This window comes from Oenanthe melanoleuca, unplaced genomic scaffold (assembly GCF_029582105.1).
Source record: "Oenanthe melanoleuca isolate GR-GAL-2019-014 unplaced genomic scaffold, OMel1.0 S001, whole genome shotgun sequence".
In the NCBI taxonomy this organism is placed as follows: domain Eukaryota; kingdom Metazoa; phylum Chordata; class Aves; order Passeriformes; family Muscicapidae; genus Oenanthe; species Oenanthe melanoleuca.
The window spans coordinates 2,752,679-2,766,548 of NW_026612650.1; positions in this window are offsets into that span (position 1 = coordinate 2,752,679).

The following is a 13,870-nucleotide window of genomic DNA, read 5'->3' on the forward strand; positions in this document are numbered from 1 at the left end:
ACCACAGGCCAGGGGGGCACATCTGCGCTGGTGTTTCTGGGTGTGGGGCTCTCTGTTCTGGGCACTGAGGAGGGGCTGGAGAGGCTCTGCAGGACTGACAGGATGGGCTTTGGGGCTGTGGGGAGAAGCTGAGGGACCTGGGCTGCTGGACCTTCTGAACAGGAGGCCCAGGGCTCATCCTGCAACTGCTCCAGGGGTGGCTTCAGAGAATCACAGAATCAGCAAGGCTGGAAAAGACCTTGGAAATCATCAAGTCCAACCTGTGCCCTGACACCCACTCATCTCCCTGAGCCTCCTGTTCTCCAGGACAAACAGCCCCAGCTCATTCAGTGCTCCTCACAGGACTTGTGTTCCAGAACCCTCACCAGCCTTGTTGCCCTTCTCTGGACATGCTCCAGTCTCTCCATGTTCTTCCTGAATTGGGGGACCCAGAACTGGAGACAAAACTTGAGGTACTGCCCAACCAGTGACAAGGACTGAGGAATAATCACTGCCCTGGTCCTGCAGGCCACACCATTCCTGATCCAGGCCAGGTGCCATTGGCCTTCCTGGCTACCTGGGCACACTGCTAGCTCATGTCCAGCCTGCTCTCCATCAGTGCCCCCAGGTCCCTTTCTGCCTGGCTGTTTTCCAGCCACTCTGTCCCCAGCCTGTAGCAATGCAGAGGTTCTTTTTTCCAAAGTGCAGGATCCAGCACATTGTCTTGTTAAACCTCACCTTGTTGGATTTGGGTCCTGGATCCAGCCTGTCCAGCACCCTCTGCAGAGCCCTACTACCCTCCAGCACATCTACACTCCCAGGACACTTGGTGTCACCATGGTTCCATAAAGGCCCTAGGGTGTCACAATGATCTCCATGATTCTGTGAGGTCTACCAGTGTCACAATGTCCCTTTGGTTCCATCGGAGCCTCCAGTGTCACAAAATCCCTTGGTTCCATGGGGCCCTGCAGTGTCACAATGGTGCCCTGGTACCCTAAGGTCCTGCAGGCCCTGCAGTGTCACAATGGATCCCTGGTTCCATGAGGTCTCGCAGTGCAGCAATGCTCTCCTTGGTTCCACAGTGTCACAATGGCCTCTTTTCCCAAGGGGCACCTCGGTGTCAAATGTGTTCCTTCATTCCATGAGTCCCTGAGGAGCAGCACTGGTCCCTTGGTTCCATGGGGCCCTGCAGTGTCACAATGTCCCCATCATCACACGAGGTCCTGCTCTGTCACAATGCTCTGCATGGTCCCACAAGGCCCTGCAGTGCCACTGTGGCCTCTTGGCTCCATGAGGCCTCTGAGTGCCACCATGAATTCCTTGGTGCTGCAGTGTCACAATGAAGCCCTGGTTCCACAAGATCCTGCAGTGTCACGAGGGACCCTTGGTTCCATGGGGCACCACAGTGTCACAGTTGTTCCCTTAGTTCCAAGAGTCCTTGCAGTGGCACAATGGCCCCTTGATTCCATTGTGCCTCAGGCTCTCACAAGGCTCTCCTTGGTTCTGCAGTGGCACAGTGGCCCCTTGGTTCCACAAGGCCCTGCAGTGTCACAGTGGCCTCTGGTTCCACCAGGACCCAGACTGTCACAATGGACTCCTGGCTTCCATGTAGCCCCACAGTGTCACAGTGGCCCCTTGGCTCTGTGGTGCCATGTCATACACAGTGTCACTCTGGTCCTCTCATTTCCACGAGGCCCCACAGTGTCACAATGGCCCCTTGCTTCCCCAGGGTCCTGCAGTGTCACAATCATCACAGAATCACCCAGGCTGGAAAAGACCTTTCAGAGCATCGAGTCCAACCTGTGACCTAACAATACCTTGTCACCCAGACCATGGCACTGGATGCCACATCCAGTCTTTCCTGAAACACTTCCAGGGACAGTGACTCACCCACCTCTCTGGGCAGTCCATTCCAATGCCCAATCACACTCTTTGTGAAGAATATTTCCTAATGTCCAGCCTAAACCTTCATTGCTGCAGGTTTGCAGCTGCCCCTCCTTGTCCTGTCACTGTTCTCTGGGAAAAGAGTCTGACCCTCCCCTGGCTGCACCCTGCTGTGAGGGAGCTGTAGAGATTGATGAGGTGTCCCTGAACCTCCTCTTCTCTACGATAAACAACCCCATCTCCCTCAGCGATTTCTCATAGGACTTGTGTTCCAGACCCCTCACCAGCCTTGTTGCCCTTCTCTGGACATGCTCCAGTCTCTCCATGTCCTTCCTAAATTGGGGGGCCCAGAACTGGACACAGTACTCGAGGTGCTGGCCAACCAGTTCTGAGCACAGGGGAAGAATCACTGCCCTGGTCCTGCTGGCCAGAACATTCCTGATCCATTTGAGTCCCACGGGTGGGATGAAGGATATGGTGGGGAGAGGTTGGGGACAAAGTCTGATTGACTGTCAGCCATGAAGGGTCTTGATTTTCATAGCTATTCAGGCTGTATTAGAAGGTGCTGGGGGTCAATAACAATTGGACATTGCTGGTATCAATCTGGAACAAGAAAAAGAAAACCACACAAAACTGTCCTCTCTGTGTTGTTTCCAATGTAGTATATTTACATTGAATACAATTCTGGAATCTGTCTAATTAACCACAGAGGAATTGAAAACTTAAATTATTCCCAGGTGCTTTTCTTGTTTGGGTGTTTTGAACAAAGGTTTATGAGTCTTTGTCACTGAATTTCTGAACTGAAGAGCTCAAGAAAGAAGAGGCTTTCAGAAAAGTAAAATTCACCAGCAACATCCAAGTTGCTGAGGATCCATCCTCATCAGAACAGCAATGAACAGAAATGGGCACAGCTTTGTGGCTGCCCCAGCTCTGGGATGGGCCCTGGGCCTGGAGCAGGAGCAGCTCTGCAGGACCCCAAGGCCGGGGCTGTTGTGCTGGCCTGGGCAGATGGGATGGCAGCAGGGGCTGCAGAGCTCTCAGGAGCTCAGGGAGAGGGGAGCAGGGCACACAGGGAGCCTCCTTTTGCCTTGGCCAAGCACCTTGCCCATGGCTGGTGCTGAGTCCTCTCTGAGCTGCAGCTGCTGCTGTGCCCTTGCCAGGGGCTGAGGCCGTGGGGCCACTGCCCAGAGCCCCCTGCCCTGAGCAGAGCTGTGGGGCCAGAGCCGGCTGGGCTGTGCTGGGGAGAGGCCCTTGGTGCTGCACAGAGCTCAGGGCAGCTGGCACAGCTTGCAGGGAGCTGGGCTGGCCTGAGAGAGCCTGCCAGAGAAAGCAGCAGTGTCCATGTCAGCCTGGCTGAGCGTGCAGGGGCAGGACTCAGCCCAGGCCTTGTGGGGCAGGGCAGCGCCTGTGGAAGACATTGGAAACAGGCAAGTGGCCCAGAGAGGAGGCTGCTCTGTGCCCTTGGTGGCATGCACAGAGCAGGGAGGGGGCCCAGGACATTTGTCACCTCCAGCCTCTGTCCCCAGACATTGCCAGCCCTGGCTGCTGAGCCCAGGTTTGCCCTGGGCTGAGTTTGGCTGTGGCCCAGCTCCATCCTCCTGCGGGGCTCAGGGCCTGTTCCCGGCCATGGCCAGCCCTGCCCGGCCTCTCTGCTGGCCCAGAGCCCGGCAGAGCCCGGGGCAGGGCTGTCAGTGCAGGCCCACAGGTACCACGGGCTGTGCAGGAGCTGGCAGAGGCTGCCCAGCAGGGAGGCCATGGGGCACAGAGCCCCAGGGCTGCTGTGGGCACCGTTCCACCCGCAATGCTCCTGTCCTGGGCTGGGCCTGCACAGGGGCTGTGCCACCATGGCTGGGGCAGGGGGGCACAAAGGGGCCACGGAGTCACTGCTGGGGCTGACAGCAAGGCCAGGCACACACAAGGAATTGCTCTGCATTGCCTGCGCTGGGCAGGGCTGGCTGTGGCAACGGCAGAGCTCAGCTGGCCTTGGTGGCTGCAGGAAATGTCAAGAGCCCAAAGAGCCTCCATGGCTGTGCTGGGGAGCAATGTTGGGGAAGGGAAATGCATGGGTACTAGGGAATGGGGAAAGATTGAATTCTAGCAGACAGTGATGTGAGGCTTTGGAAGGCTTGAAGAGAAGTTTCACAAGCCTCAAAGGGGGGATGTTACCTTATGAAAAGCCATCTCTACCTGGAGAGCACACACAATGCTTCTTCTTCAAAACCCACTGATCCATGGAACTGCACAATGCCCATTGTGTTAGAAGGAGAAAGGGACAGAGACCAGCGCCAGTTGTGCCAACTTTTAGCAGTTTTTGAGCAATCAGATGTGACTGGCATCACCAGCCACTAGAGACCACCAAAGAGACCCCCAGAACATAACAACAAATCTGTGCAGTGGACGGAAAATATGTTGATGATTTCAGAGACCTGATAATCATATGTATGTTTATTCTGGGAGAATCACTGAACATGTAAAAGACAGTCTGTATGCAGGAACTTCCCTGTACTCAGCATGCACACCTTTGGGAGGAGCTATTCTCCCCTTCTGCCTCTGGCTGAATAAAGAATGTTGCTTCTTACTGCTCCCTTGGTGTTAATATTTTTCTTTTTTTTTTTTTTTCCTGATTTTTTGTAGCAGTGTCACAATGGCCCTTTGGTTCCATGAGACTCTGTAGTGTCATCATGATCTCCTTGGCTCTGCAGTGTCACAACTGGATTCCTGCTTTCATGAGTCCTCAAAATTCCTGAAATCCAATGGATTCCTGTTTCCATAAGGTCTCACTGTGTCACAATATTCTCATCAGTTCAATCAGGCCCTTCAGTGTCCCAAAGTTCTACTTGGCTCTGCAGCTTTAAAATGGCCCTTGGTTCCATGAGGCCTTGCAGTGCCACTCTGACCTTTGGTTATACCAGACCCCACAGTGCCACAATGATCCCCTTGCTTTCAGCAGGCCCTGAAGGGTTAGAATGGCCCTTCGGCTCCTTGTGGCCCCACAATGTCACATTAGACACTTGTGACCCCTCTGTCACGTGGGTTCCTTGATTCCATGTGCCCTTGCAGTGTCACAATGCTCTCCTTGGTTCCATGGGGCTCTGCTGTGTCACAATGGCCCCTTGGTTCCATGGGGTACCCACTGTCACAAGGGACTCCTTGGTTCCACAGTGTGACAATGATCCCTTGGTTCCATGAAGCCCTGCAGTGTCACAGTGGACATTTGCAGGGCTGGAACCCTTCAGATGTGCAGCCAGGCTGAAAGAGCTGGGGCTGTTGAGCCTGGGCACAAGAAGGCTCAGGGAGACATTAGAGCCCCTTCCAGCACCTAAACGAGCTTTGAGAGAGCTGGAAAGGGACTTCCGACAAAGGCCTGGAGTGACAGGAAAAGGGGGAATGGCCATGAGGTGAAGGAGGGCAGGTTGAAATGGGACATTGTGAAGAAATCTTCCCAGTGAGGGTGGTGAGGCCCTTGCACAGGGTTACCCATAGAGGCTGCAGATTCCCCACCTCTGGAGGTGCTCAAGGCCAGGTTGGATGAAGCAATCTGGTCCAGTGGAAGGTGTCCCTGCCCATGGCAGGAGATTGGAACTGGGTTATCTTTAGGATTCCAACCCAAGCCATTCTATGATCCTAGATTTGCCCCTCCCTGCCTCATTTAGCAGCAAGTTGACACGTTCCTTTTGCAGCCTTTTACTGCAAACACAGTGACTGAATTGACTTTACTCTGATGTTGCCTGCAGCCTCCATCAGCTCCACTTGAGCTTTGGCTTTCCTAAACACATGAACACATACTGAGGTCAGATTTCTGAATTCCTCTTCCTGGTCATTGTGTTGTGGCTCATGCCTGTCTCACAAATAGAGATGGACTGGTGGATGATGTGGAGGTTGGAGGACACTTGGGGCATAGTGATCATGAAATTATAGAGTTCTCAATAATTGGTGAAATAAGGAGGAATACCAATAAGATGTCTACGCTGGACTTCCGGAGGACAGACTTTTTAAAGACACTTATTCAAAGAGTTCCTTGGGAAAGAGTTTTGGAAACAAAGGAGTCCAGGAGAAATGGATGTGCTTCAAAGCAGAGTTCCTGAGGGTACAGGAACAGACTGTCCTTGTGTGCCAAAAGACGTGTTGACAAGGTAAGCATCCAGTCTGGATGAGCAAGGAGGTTTTGAATGAACTTAGAAATAAAAAAAAGATGTATCATCTTTTAAAGGAGGGACTGATTTCTCAGGAAATATTTAAGGGAGCTCTAGGGCATGTAGAAAAAAAAATTAGGGAGGCCAAAGCTCAGTTTGAACTTAACTTGGCGACTTCTGTTAAAAATAATAAAAAGAGTTTTTACTAATATATTAATGGTAAAAGGAAGGGTATAAGCAACCTCTGCTCTTTATTGGATGAGGCAGGCAACTTAGTAATTAAGACGAGGAAAAGGTAGAAATACTTAATGCCTTATTCGCCTCGGTCTTTAGTGGTAAGACAGCTTGTCCTCAAGACCACTGTTCTCAGGGGCTGCTAAGTGGTGCCAGGGAGCAGAATGGTCCTCTTGTTATCCAAGAAGAGGCAGTCAGAGAACTGCTGGGACATTTATATTTATAAATATATTTACATGGATATTTATAAATCAATAGGACCAGATGGGATCCATCCCAGGGTGATGAGGGAGCTGGCAGATGAGCTTGCATTCCACTCTCCATCATTTTTCATGAGTCGTGGCTCACTGGTGAGATTCCAGATGATTGGAAACTGGCCAATGTGACACCCATTTACAAAAAAGGTAGGAAGAAGGATCGTGGTAACTACAGGCCAGTTAGCCTGACCTCAGTACTAGATAAGATAATGGAGCAGTTCATAATGAGTGCTATCACACAGCACTTATAGGATGGCCAGGGCATCAGACCCAGTCAGCATGGGTTTACGAAGGGTAGGTCATGTCTGACCAACCTGGTCTCCTTCTATGACCAGGTGACTCGCCTGGTGGATACAGGAAAGGCTGTGGATGTTGTCTATTTAGACTTCAGCAAGGCCTTTGATACTGTCTCCCACAGCATACTCCTAGAGAAGCTGGCAGCGCACGGCTTGGACAGCAGCACTCTTCAATGGGTTAGAAACTGGCTGGATGGCCAGGCCCAGAGAGTGGTGGTGAGCGGTGCTGCATCCAGCTGGTGGCCAGTGACCAGTGGTGTCCATCAGGGTTCTGTGCTGGGGCCAGTTCTGTTTAATATTTTTATAGATGATATGGATGAGGGCATCGAGTCCTTCATTAGCAAATTTGCAGACGACACTAAGCTGGGAGCTTGTGTTGACCTATTGGAAGGAAGAAGGGCTCTGCAGAGAGACTTAGATTGGTTAGATAGATGGGCAGAGTCCAACAGGGTGAAGTTTAATAAGTCTAAGTGCTGAATTCTACATTTTGGCCATAAAAATCCCCTACAACGTTACAAGCTGGGGACAGTGTTGTGGGGGCAGCATTGTTGGTTGGACGGTCGCTGGACAGACTCAGGAGCTTACTATTTTCTGTTCTTCAGGTTTGTAGTTTATTATAAAGGCATGGTGTAAGAGAGAGTATAGAGCATGGAGAGTAAGAGAGTAAGAGATAAGAGCAAGGGGTTAAGAGAGAGCAAGAGAGCGATTTCCTGTTTACAATACAATAAGTATTCTTCTATGATGAATATTCAAATTTCCATTAACCAATTTAATACAATAGACTAATTTCCTAATATTTGCATGAAACCTATAGAAACAACTAAATTACCATGTTTTATGGCTTTCTTATCTGTAACCCTTATCTTCAGACCTTTCCTGCCAGGCTTAGGACAGGATGTCTTTTGGTTCTTTGGTATTTGTGGCATTTGGTATCATCTAAACAAAGGAAGAGGCCTCAAGCCTTCACATGTATGTTTTCAACATCTATGTCAATGTATGTCAACATCTCTATTTCATCTGTTGTTTCAAAACTACTTGCCAGGCACTTATAAGATTTTTCTATTCCCTCCTGTCCTGGTTTGAAGGACAGGTGTCTGCCAATAAAGGCAGAAGTTTTCCTTTGAAACAGAGACCTTAATTCCACTCCCCCAAGTATTATAATTGTTTGAATCAAGGATTCTGAGGCAGAGATAAGGGGGTAGGAATAACAGCTCTTTTACAAATATATCTAACCGTACAAGCAGAAACAAGGGCAGTTGTTAAAATTACCAACAAAACAGAACAGATTACTCGGTTCCAGTCCTTTCTTTAGCTGTGGGCACACTCTCTCTCGGCGGGAGCGGAGGTGGGAGAAGGTGGCAGCGGCCGCTCTGGTCTCGGGTGGGAACAGGCTGGAGCGGGCAGCTCCTCGCTCACCGTTTGGGTTTTGGTGGTCAGCTGTGTCTGTAGAGGCAGGAGGCTGTAGTGGGGCAGATGCAGGGCAGGTGATCGCAGACGGTCTGGCTCTCCTGTGTTCGGTCGCGTGGCTGGAGATGGGGGCAGTCCTCCTCCGAGGTCGCTGGAAACACGAGTCCCCTCCAGAAGCACAAGAGCCCCTCCTGAAGCCCAGTTCCCACCTATCCCTTTTGTCTAGAGTTGTCAAAGGTCCTGGGTGTAACCCGGCCAGCTCCATTGGCATGATAATGGGAAAAATTCTTTAAACTGACACAGTGATAGAAAAACCCTCCACCCCCAACACACTCTCACCTTGGTGTCCACCCTCATTGATGTCACCCTCAACTTGGTGTCACCTCCTCCTCAGTGCCACCTTGCCTTCAGTGTCACCAACCTTGGGGCCACCTCCCCCTTGGTGCCACCCTCACCTTTGTGTCACCAACCCCGGTGTCACCAGCCTCGGTGTCACCCTGACCTGATGCCACCATCAGTGTCACCCTCCTCTCAGTGCCACCTCCTCAGTGTCACCAACCCTGCTGATGCCTTCACATTGGTGTCAGGATTCTTATGTCACCAACCTTGATGCCACCCCCACCTTGGTGCCACCACCCCCTCCATGCCACCGTCACCTTGGTGCCACCTGCTCAGTGTCACCGACCCTGGTGTCACCAACCTTGGTGTCACCCTCCTGCTGTCACCTTCTGCTTGAAGTCACCCTTATTTCAGTGTCACCAACCCTGGTGTCACCCTCACATCAGGGTCACCGGGATCTTGGTGCCACCAAACTTGATGTTATCTTCACCTTGGTGCCACCTCCTCCTCAGTGTCACTCACCTTGGTGCCGCCCTCACTTTGGTGTCACCTGCTCAGTGTCACCAACCGTCCTGCCACCCTCAACTCAGTGTCACCAACCCTGGGGTCACCCTGTCCTCGGTGCCACCTCCTTGGTGTCACCCTCACTTTGGTGCCACCTCTCAGTGTCACCAATCCTCCTGCCACCCTCAACTTGGTGCCACCTCCTCCTTGGTGCCACCTCCTCAGTGCCACTCTCACCAGTGCCACCCCCTCCCGATTGTCACCTTCCCCTCAGTGTCACCAACCTCGGTTGTCGGAGAAAGTGAGATAGCGGACACCAGGTGGTTATCAGCAAGACTCCAAAACTTCCTTTATTGATAAAACAGTTCTGCTTTTATACACTTCTTAATTAGCTTCATACATATTACAAAAGCCAAGCTCATTATTGGTTATCTTCATCTTGCATAAGTTAGTTTTTGCAATATTCTGTTTTTAACTACTTCTATATTTCTGTGGTTTGCTGTTATATGTCTGCGGTTTTTAGTCCTGTTTTAGTTCTGTTTTTTCTTGCTGCGATAAGCATTGTCAGCACAACCCCCTTGTCCCAAGGACCTTTGTCCCTGGGCTAGCCTTTGCTCTACTTAGGCCATCTGCAGTAACTCTGCTTGACTATGTCCTCTCTCAGCTAACCAAGTTTGAACAATACTCTCCACACTTCCCCCGTTTTCTTTTTGGGCTAACAAACTTGTTTCCCACTTTTGATTTACCAATCGTAATACCATATTCTGCAAGCACTTTACAATACATGGCACAAAAAGCAAAATAGCAAAAACAACAACTCCTATGGTTATTAATTGTTGCAAAAAGGAAATGAGCCATGGACCTAATCCAAAGGATTTAAGCCATCCTTCTAATCCCAAACCTTCCTGCTCCTTTAAATCATGAAGGTGTTCCTGCAGTTTCGTTATTTTTGCATGAATCGATACCGAATGATCAGAAAGATTCATACAACACATGCCTTCAAATTCAACACAACTATGTCCATGAGCCAATAATAAGTAATCAATTGCAGCACGGTTCTGCAATATGGCATGATTTACACTAGATACATCAGCTGTAAGTTCATCTAGTATTTGTGAGGTTATGTTAATTTCATCCCTTGCCCAACAAGCTACTTGTTCTGCCAATACCATTGCTTTGCGAGCAGCTGCACCTGGTAATATAGTAGCTACAATTACTTGTTTTAGTTCTGACCAAAATTTAGGGTTATCTTTTTCTTTACATTGTAAGTCATGTGCGCTTCGTCTTGCTCTGGCTTTATTACTAATTTTAACCATTTGTGAAACATTGGGGTGAAATAAAGTCAGTTGTCCAAGATAGCATGGACCTCCCTGGGGTAGTGCAGGGATGCCATTCCATGCTCTATTTCCACAAATCAAAAATATACCTTTTGGTAATTTTAATGGCTTTGTTATATTACTTCCATTACATCGTGAATACAGTTGTTTATATACATCTGCACTCGTTAACTCGGAATCTAAAGTAGCCCACAAATATCTATTTTTGTTTACTTGATTTAAACGCAGTGGCTCAAAGGATAGCCATCCACCTGTTTTGTTTCCAATGCTGGCGTTGCTACATCCGACAATATCAATTTCTTCTGGTGGAAAATTAAGTGTAATACTAAGGGCCAGGATAATACGGCACTGCCATCCTCCATCGAGTTGACCACGAGTGAAACCATAAGCAGTTCTATTAACTTCTGAAATGATTCGAATTTCATTTTGTACAAAAGGATCATTCACAAAGCCATTAAAATCCGAGGGTTGCCAAGTTGGTATTCCAAATAAACATGTTTTAAAGGGGCTGTTAACACTACCCGCACTTAAACACATTGAAGTTTGCCCTGTTTGATTTGCTATGGTTACCCAAACATTCTCTCGGGGACCAAAATGAGTTATCAACTTATTTCCCATTGAATTTGTTACTCCAATAATAATAACAAATATTAATACCTCCATTTCTTATTCTATAACAAGGGTTTTAGTTCCCAACCACAACAAATTGGTTTTTCCAGCAAAACCTCTAGTTCCTCTATTTCCTGTTGAAAGAATAGTCTATTCCTCAGTCGTCAAAGTCTGCTGTCCAGTTCCAACTCTGGAATCATTCACAGGTTTCTGCAGTACCACTTTAGTCCATCTGGCCGGCACCCATAGTGTTCCTGAAGGAGTAGAAACACACACATAACCTCTGCCCCAAAACAAAACTTTTGCTGCTTCCTGCCATATCCCTGTTTTAGGGTCTCTGTATCGAACCCAGGTCTCTGGCTGGGTACCTCCTGTGCTGTATGATGTATGATGTCTGATGGCTGCAGGATCCTTGTTTTCCCCAAAAACACACAAATGATTGATAACGTAAAGAGCCTTGGATAATTTTGTATATGGATCAACCTGATCTTCTTGCTTGAGTATATATCGCTTTAATGTTCCATGGGCTCTCTCGATAATTGCTTGTCCAGTGGGAGAATGTGGTATTCCAGTAACATGTTTTATTCCCCAGGATTTTAACCACTTTCTGACTTTACCACTGACATAGGCAGGACCATTGTCTGTTTTAATTTCAGCTGGAACCCCCATGACTGCAAAGCAGCTAGAAAGGTGTCTGATAACATGAATAGCTTTTTCTCCTGCCTGTGCTGTGGCCCATATGAACCCACTAAAAGTATCTATGGTGACATGAATATATTTCAATCTTCCAAAACTCTGTAGGTGTGTTATATCCATCTGCCATATTTCATTGATCTTTATTCCTCTTGGGTTCACTCCACATCCTAGTCCTACTCCCCCATTATGGTGACTACAAATAGGGCATGCTCTAACAATAGCCTTGGCCTCACTAACGTTAATACCAAACTGCCTCACCAATCCTTTAGCATTATGATGATATGCATTATGTGCCTCTCTAGCCATTACTGTTTTACTAATCAAAGGCAAGTTTTCAACCGGCATCACCAATCTATCAGCTCTTGCATTTCCTTCTCCTAAACCCAAATCCCATTTGTGACTTCGAATGTGAATCACTGCATAGGGCTCTTTTCTTTCCATTAGGGCTCTCTTTAACTGTAAAAACAGCTCATACAATCTCCTGTTGCTAACCTCTTTCACACTAGCATCCTCTATTCTACATACCACTCCCACCACATAAAGAGAATCAGACACTACATTCAAAGGTCCATCTAAATGAGTAACGGCCCATGTCACTGCTAATAGCTCCAATGTCTGCAGGCTATCTTCAGGTGTTGCTTCAAGAATCTGTTGCTTCCATTCTGCTTTTTCTTTCCACACGATAGCCGCTCGGCGAGACTTTTTCCCAGCATCCGTGAAGGCTGTTGTGGCATTAGCTATGGGTGTTTCTTCCCGCAGCGTCTTGGTAATCCAACTCCATCCTCCAATCCACTGCAATGCCTTAGGTGCTAAGGCTCCAGTTTCCACCTGTGCTCCAGATCCCAGTAGTGCCTCAGCAAACTCTGTAGAATTCAACAGGTACCAGTCCAATGTCGGTTTCTCTATGGGCAGATAAATTACTGCTGGTTCTTGTCCTGTGACTTCTAAAATGCGCAATCGTCCTTTTCTAAGTAGCATAGCCAAATTTTCAATTTTTGTGGTTATTGTTTTCCTTGTTTGTAAAGGTGGTGATATCCATTCTAATATCCTTGGCTTCCCCGTTTTCTTTTCTAGCTGAGTAAGTGCTCCTAATAAGTGTCCATTACCATGCCAGATGGTAAAATTTATTGGGCAATCAGGTTGTTTGCGGGATACAAATCCATCTGTTATACATTTCACAATTTGCTGCAGTGTCTCTTCCTGTTGCGGGGTGATGTGAACAGGAGTGCAAGGATCTGTTCCTTTTAACAACGGTTGCAAGGCTTGCAGCAATGTATTTGGAATGCCTATAATCGGCTTTAACCACTGTAAGTCTCCTAAAAGTTTTTGGGCTTCATGTAAGGTTGAAATCTTTATATCCATTAGTAATTTTTGTGGCTTAACCTTTTGTTCAGTTATAGTCCAACCAAGATATTTCCAAGGTTTTGATCGTTGTATTTTCTCTGGTGCCACAACCAGTGAAAAGTCTGCCAAGGTGGATTTAATAATCCCTACTTGTTCATCTGTAAATTCACAGTCTTGTGAAAACAAAATATCATCCATATAATGGTAAATTACTGTCCGTGGCATTTTCTGTCTCAGTGGTTGTAAAGCAGCATCTACATATAGTTGGCATAATGTAGGTGAATTACGCATCCCCTGTGGCAAAACTGTCCATTCAAATCTTTTATCTGGCTCACCTCTGTTGATGGCTGGCAATGTAAATGCAAAACGTTTTGTGTCATTTGAATGCAAGGCGATGGTAAAAAAGCAGTCCTTAAGATCAATAATCAAAATAGGCCAATTTTCTGGTATCATGGCCGGGTTAGGAAGTCCCGGCTGTAAGGCTCCCATTGGTTCCATTTGGTTGTTTACAGCTCTCAGGTCATGTAAAAGTCTGTATTTTCCTGATTTTTTCTTTATCACAAAAATGGGTGTATTCCAGGGGCTTGTAGATAGTTTTAAATGTCCTTGTTGAAACTGTTCTTTCACCAGCTGATGAGCTTGTTCAAGACTTTCCCTTTTTAATGGCCATTGCTTAACCATCACTGGTTCCTCAGTTGTCCAGGTGAGTGGAAGGGGGAAAGTCCAAGCAATGGCAGTTACCCCAAAGGGTGCACGTTTGTCAGCACTACACCCAATTGGGAAAGTACATCACGGCCAATCAAACAGCAAACTGAAGGAGGTAACGGCACAATGGAAAAAACCATGTTGAG